This window comes from Myxine glutinosa, unplaced genomic scaffold (assembly GCF_964187855.1).
Source record: "Myxine glutinosa unplaced genomic scaffold, kmMyxGlut1.1 SCAFFOLD_2221, whole genome shotgun sequence".
Classification (NCBI taxonomy): domain Eukaryota; kingdom Metazoa; phylum Chordata; class Myxini; order Myxiniformes; family Myxinidae; genus Myxine; species Myxine glutinosa.
The window spans coordinates 70,076-77,464 of record NW_027618316.1 but is presented as its reverse complement, the minus strand read 5'-3'; the positions used below and the strand labels follow the sequence as shown (position 1 = coordinate 77,464).

At 43.1% G+C, this 7,389-nt stretch overlaps 1 non-coding gene across 1 annotated transcript; it reads right to left on the bottom strand.

Moving 5' to 3' along the window:
* Window positions 1-6,855: 6,855 nt before the first annotated feature.
* TRNAS-UGA (transfer RNA serine (anticodon UGA)) lies at window positions 6,856-6,942 on the bottom strand. Its single transcript has one exon. It is a non-coding gene; the product is annotated as a tRNA-Ser (tRNA).
* Between the last annotated feature and the right edge of the window lie 447 nt (window positions 6,943-7,389).

Here is a 7,389-nt window from a genome sequence, read left to right as displayed (position 1 = left end):
CGGCTGAGATTAGCGGGTACTTCGCTGAAATGCGCTGAGGTAAATATGAATAAAAAATATGGATTGTCAAATATTTTGAGTTCGGCCATGTTCGTCCCACGCTCAATGGCCATGTCTATGTCAAATATCAAGCACGTAAGCCTCTCCGTTTAGGAGTCTATCGGTAACATTACACACACACACACACACACGCACACACAAACTGTGTTTTATATATATATAGATAAACACTGAGAAACATCCAAGGGACACACTATAAGTTCACACGCCGAAAGATAAAATACAGTTTCGATAAAATACAATTGTGAACAGACTTAACTTTGAAAACGTGGAGACCGTGTGGAGCTTCGAAAATCCTTGACGTCGTCTCAACTTGCACGAGAACGTGCGCGCTAACCAGCTCGGCGTGTATTGAAGAAGAGGAGTTGGTCGCTACATATACGCGGGTGCAGTCAGACGCGCTTATGAACGAGTATAGCGCATTTGAGACGCGCGAGTGAACAAGGCTGCGTAACCGCCAGCCGCACTAAAGTCCGCCCTCTACCGTTCCGCCCCATCATCTGCTTTGTTCGAGAGACGCGCTACGAGTCCCTGCCTTCGCCTGCCACCATCTTCGCGGGACGTGCCAGGGACCGTGGAGAGCTGGACGAGGACCATCTCTGGACGCGTGGGGAACACCTGCCCATCTGCAATCCCCTGTGTGAGTGTGAGACAGGCCCGTTGTCCCAAGGGATAAGTTAAGACTGTTTAAGGCTATTCTGTGTCTCTTCGTCCTTAAACTTGTAAATACGTGTGGGAATAATTAAACCCTTGTTCTTTCTTTCTGATTCGATCGTTCCTGTGGTTTCCTCATTTGACTAAGCGTGGCACGAATAAGATCACTCAATCGGGTTCCACTGAGTAAGACTGCGCGGACCACGTGTACGCAATCCGCTTGGCATACTAACATCACACGTGGTTCGTGCGAGGCTTGTTTCCTCGCTCCCAGGGGCAGCACGGGGACTTAGGTACGAGCGAAAAGTCGTCCCGAAATCCTACTCCGCCTGTGTCTGGGAGTGACGTAATAAGTCTCGGTTCCGCCAGGCCCAGTAAAGACAAGGGGATTAATCCCCCCTTGATAAGGGGAAGAAGGCCGGTGTAGAGAACCGTAACAATATATATATATATATATATATATATATATATATATATATATATATATATATATATATATATATATATATATATATATATATATATATACATATATATATATATATATATATATATATACATATATATATATATATATATATATATATATATATATATATATATATATATATATATATATATATACTGTGTGTATATATGAGGAGGGGAGGGAGGGTGGGAGGAAGGGGGTTTATATATATATGCTGGTGGGTGAATGGGGTGAATGTGGCATTCATCACGTTTCTGAGGTAAGTATGATGCCGATCAGGAAGAAGAAGAAGCCGTACTACCAACTTCGTACACTTCCGGAATTGTTTGATTTATTTGTATTCAAATGTCTGGTGGTTGTTTTTTTTTTAATGCGAATGTGTACTTGTATATAACTGTCATTAATTTGAAAAGGCATACGGACTATCGAGGAAAAGGTTGTTTTTTTCAAAACTTTTTTTCTCTCCTAAAACACCCCCAGACACTCACTCATGAACCTCTGGAAGTTTGACGAATATCCGTTCAGCAATCTCTGAGAAAAATGGCGACACAGACAGACACACACGCAGACAGACATCTTTCTTATATAGTAGATATACAGTGCGTATCAAAAAAAAAGGTAATCCGAATTCAAGGGGTTAATATGCAAAGGTTATGTAGTTTGACAATTTACATGTGGTTTACCAATTATGAGGAGATCCTCAGCTTTCCAATGATGCCTTTCATGCATCATTGCTGTCACACATAACCGAGTACATGTTCATTGAAAATGCCAAGTTCAAATCGCATTTTTACAAGTTTGGCTAATCGGTGCAAGACAGTTTTAAATGGACACATTACTTGTCGACTGCCAAGTTGATTATGTAAAATTGTTAAGCTGGTCTGGTAATCGTCGGTTGCGTCATCCTTTGTTTAAGATGGGTATTTAAGATGGGCCTACAGTGTATGGGTTTAGAGACAGTCTGAGTCATTGAAAAGATGGTTCAACTTATGACTGAACAGCGGACCTTCGGGTTACAACCTTTCACCAAACTGGAAGTTTGCAGTGAACTCGTGATGCATTCATGGAACGTTTCCCAGAACGGGAGCCTCCAGCAGCCAAAACCATCTGGGCGAATGTCAGAAAATACCAAGTAAAGATCATGGCACTAGCCTCAACCGCAACAAGGAGAATTCTGGTGGGAGGCACACTGGGCGATTGGAAAAGAACATTGCAGCAGTAAGGCAGCAAGTTTTGGAGCATCCGAGGGATACCAGCGCAAGACGAAATGGGACGGGATTGCCTTCGGCAACATTCAACCGAATCACAACACTGGACCTCCACCAACATCCATATCGGATTCACATCCGGCATAAACTTATGCCAGAGGATTTTGCCAGGAGCCTGGTGCTTGCCAGATGGTTGATAGCACGTTGCGAAGCAGATGTCAATTTCCTGCGGTATCTCGTTATCGGCGACGAAGCTGCTTTAGCCATGGATGGCAAGGACAATACCCATAATGTTCTTGCACCGACAGGACAACCCCCGGAATTTAATTTTGACACCAACATGAATCAACAAAAGTGGACTGTTTGGTTGGGACTTTGTGGAAGTGGTCAGGTGATCAGACCATTTTTCTTTCAAAGGAATGTCAATGGTAACAGGTATCTGCAGATGATCAATGATGAAGTTTTACCACAGCTGGAGGAGAACTTTGAGCGACAGGTTCATGGTGTCTTCAGATATCTCTGGTGGGCCCAAGACGGCGCCCCAGCACGTCGTCTTATCGCTGTCCGAGATCAACTGAAGGAACTCTTTGAAGACCAAGCCATCACCCTCAACCATGCAGTGCGAATGGCCGCCAAGATCACCTGACCTCACACCATGTGATTATTTCCTTTGGGGACATTTAAAGAACAAGGTGTTCGTAACTCCTCCCCGTGATCTTGACGAATTGCAGGGCCGTATTCGACATGAAGTGGATGCTTTGCGCAATGACCCGGCTATGGTGAGACGAGCAGTTCAGGGCATGCTCCGCCGCTGTGAGCTTTGTGTTGAAAGGGGAGGTGGACATGTTGAAGGTGTGGGTGCATAAAGGCCAATCATTGCTGAGAAAAGTTCACATCTGACGTTCATTTTGCACCAATTATCCTGACTTGCATCTATTAGCCAAACTTGTAAAAATGTGATTTGAACTTGTCATTTTTCAATGAACATGTACTCGGTCATGTGTGACAGCAATGATGCATGGAAGGTATCAATGGAAAGCTGCGGATCTCCTCTTAATTAGTAAACCACATGTAAATTGTCAAAATAAATAATCTTTGCATATTAACCCCTTGAATTCGGATTTCCTTTTTTTTGATACGCACTGTATATACATATATATATTGTTGCGTTTTTAGAAAAGCACTAAAAATTAATGGCAACCATCCAGGTCCCTTTGAATAGTTATTTCAGAGTAGACCATTATCTTAGCCCCTTCCCCTTATTTTGGGTTAGTTTGTCTTTTTGTGTTGGGGAAAGGGAAAGACAGGTCCTCCTCTCATAAGGGATAATTAGCCAGGCAGATGCACCAGGATTGCACCCACAGTTATTAGTCCCCTACTGGAGTACACCGGAGGGGCCTATAGGTTTGCACTCCGTCCCTCCGTCTGTCAGTCTGTCAGTCCGTCACGCAAAGAACAGTTTTCCGGACTTTTTTTTCTAAACTCTTAATGCTAATGATTTCAAACATGGCAAATGGTTTCCTCATGATAAGTTACAGATCAAGTTCGAACTTCACGACGTTTCGATCATTTTTGACAAAGTTATGGCACTTTGAACTTTGGTAAATTCCCCAACAGTTTTCCGGATGATAGACTGCCGGTAGGGTACATGAATTACAGCGCAATACTCAGAATGCTTGTTGATTCAGGGTCTTGAAGGACAGATGACAGGCCAAAGGCCTCAAGAGTGGATGCCTGCAACAACATTTTCTGGACAGGGAACTTTTTCAATGCACCCAATCAGGGCCTGAGGAACTTTGGGGGGGGGGGGGGGTAGCTTGAGGGGGTAGAGTGATGGGCTCCACCAATCAGGAGCCCAGTCACCCTCGAGCAGCAGCCCCACCACTTGCCAGGGCCCTGACAAAAGGCCTTGCAAATGCATTATTCTCTCTTTTTGCCGGTTTCACCGAGCACGTGCCTGCATTATCCTCTTCGCTTTGGACTTTGCTCAATTTGCACATATCCATTGCTCTCTGCTGACTGCCGGACTCCCTCTTCTTGCACGAGTGCACCACAATCACTTTACCTTGCACGAGATCACGACGTGCTACTCCACATGTCCTGATGCACTCGCTCTGCACGGTTCCCTGGCAATCGCTCTGCATGGTTCCCGACACACTCTATCTGCACGGTTTCCCTGGTACTCGCTCTGCATGGTTCCTGTCACACTCGCTCTGAACAGTTTCCGATGCACTCACTCTGCACGTGTCCCTGGCACTCACTCTGCATGGTTCCCGACACTTCTCACCTGCCTGTCTGTGCTGGGATCGCCATTACCTGCTCGTGTTGGGGACTGCCATTTGCCGGCCTGGTGTTTGTTCGGTGAGCTCAGAACAAAAGGCGTCGTGAGGAGAGGCATATGGAACATCATGGCCTTTGTGCTAACAGGCTTCCAACGTTCGATTTCCCCTACCGCTCCCCCGTGAATGTGTGCTGGGCCCAAGTAATGTTTATTTGTTGTAATCGTAATAAAGCATAGGATAAGCTAGGGTTCCTGCTTCTCGGTACTTTTTTCTTTCCTTTTGAATAATTACACGATCAATATTTGTAAATTGTTAAACATTTCCTTTTCTCTCTGTCCGTGAATGTCTCTTCCTCCATTGATCCGCCATTGTTCGCCCACTGATTAGCGATCGGCCGTAACAGAATCAGCATTACCCCAGCGATTGCCAACAGTTGCTCGACCGTATAAATTTGGTACACCACCGGAGGGTACGTATGGTACATTCCCCGATTGGGACCGTCACATGGTACAGGTAAGATATCACACGACAGTCCAATTGGTGTTTGTAGTTGCTGGTTCACAACCTGCCGAAGTACAAAGTCATTCGTGCGCAGCAGCCGCAGGCACAGATCTGGAGGAAACCCCTCGTAGTAGACCTGAACCCCGTGCCGTAACAATATATAATTATGTGTGTGTGTGTGTGTGTGTGTGTGTGTGTGTGTGTGTTGTGTGTGTGTGTGTGTGTGTGTGTGTGTAAATATATATATATATATATATATATATATATATATATATATATATATATATACGTATATTATATATATATATATATATACGTATATATATATATATTATATCATATATATATATATATATATATATATATATATATATATATATATATATATATATATATATATATATATATATACACTAGCAGAAGTACCCGGCGTTGCGGTGGGGAGTGGGAAGGGGAGGGGGCGGGAAGAGGAGGGGGGGGAAGGGGAGGGGGGAGGCAGGAGAGGAAGGGGAGTGGCTCACGTTTCTGAGTGAATGTGGCTCACGTTTCTGAGTTAAGTGTGATGCCGATCAGGAAGATGAAGATGACGTACTACCAAATTCGTACACTTCTGGAATTGTTTGATTTATTTGTATTCAAATGTCTGGTGATTGTTTTGTATTTATTTATGCGAATGTGTACTTGTATATAACTGTCATTAATTTAAAAAGGCTCCGGCACTATCGAGCGATTTATTTTTTTAACTTCACAAAAACGAACTTTAAAAATTTTTTTATTATTCTTATTTTTTGCCTAAAACACTCCCAGGCACTCACTGATGAACCTCTGAAGGTTTGATGAAGATCCGTTCAGCCATCTCTGAATAAAACGCAGACACACAAAAACTGGGCACGCACGCACGCACACATTATACACGTACACGTACACACGTTGAACCCCCTAACTTGACTGGGAAGCAAGGCACAGATTGAGTCTTACCCCAGCAATTGCTGCACAACCTGTTAGCAACAAGTGTCGCCTGCCACGCACACACATTGTCTCTGCCCTGCTCATCAATAATTAGGAGGTTTGCAGTCAGGAACATTAAATTTAACTGAGGAGGCACACTAACCCTATGACATGACGCTGACATAATGTGCATAAATTATACCAACACATAATTTATGCACATGATGTCAGCGTGACATGATGTCATGGAGAGGTTTAATCTCAGTCTGCAAAGACTTGAGCCTCCTAGTTTGACCACACGACTGCCTTCTAGTTTGGAGGTGATGTGTTGGTATAATTTATGCACATTATGTCAGCGTCATGTAATAGGGTTAGTGTGCTTCTTTGGTTAGTTATATATACATATACAGTATATATATATATATATATATATATATATATATATATATATATATATATATATATATATATATATATATATATACATAACAATATACAGTATGTACCATTAAATAAATGTACTTTTAAAATTGTATTATTGGCAGGCATTTTGGTTTGCGATTTATGTGCTTAACGCAAAACGATCGTATGGGCAGACGTACTTTCATAATCAGGAGGGTCTAGCTGACCTAAAAACTCCATTTGCAGCATTGTACCCAAAAATGCCTCTGGATGTCTTGAATTTCTGAAATCTCAATCTGTGCGCTGGGATTTAAAAAATAAATAAAAGAAACGTCATGAACAGGATTCGAACCTGTGCGGGGAAACCCCATTGGATTTCAAGTCCAACGCCTTAACTTAACCACTCGGCCACCATGACATGGCATGAAAGAGTTGACTGAGGAACTGATCATTCTTTGTCCATAATGTACATTGGTCGCATTCTCATTTTGCGAAGAGTTGTCCAACGTTCGAGTCAAGACATGCCACAGAGACGTCCTGAAATGTTTCTGTTCTGCCTTCTAAAGATAAACCGCGTTTAACCCTTATTAGTTTGGGCAAGCTGCTCCAATCAGGAATTCCACAGCACCGTTTTCTATTAATGCTAAAAACGAGTTGGAAGCAAATCATTAGACGGTGGCGCGACTGCAGACTCGGCATTGTAAGGGGTTGTCTCGTCTTTCCATCGACACCAGCAGCACAATTAAACAGAACTCATGTCCGCAATTCGCACCTGCTGCTTTCAATCGGTCCGATCGGTAGTGCAGAGTGTGTCGCACCATCTACACTTTGTATTCCCCAATATATTACAGTGCTAACACTTACA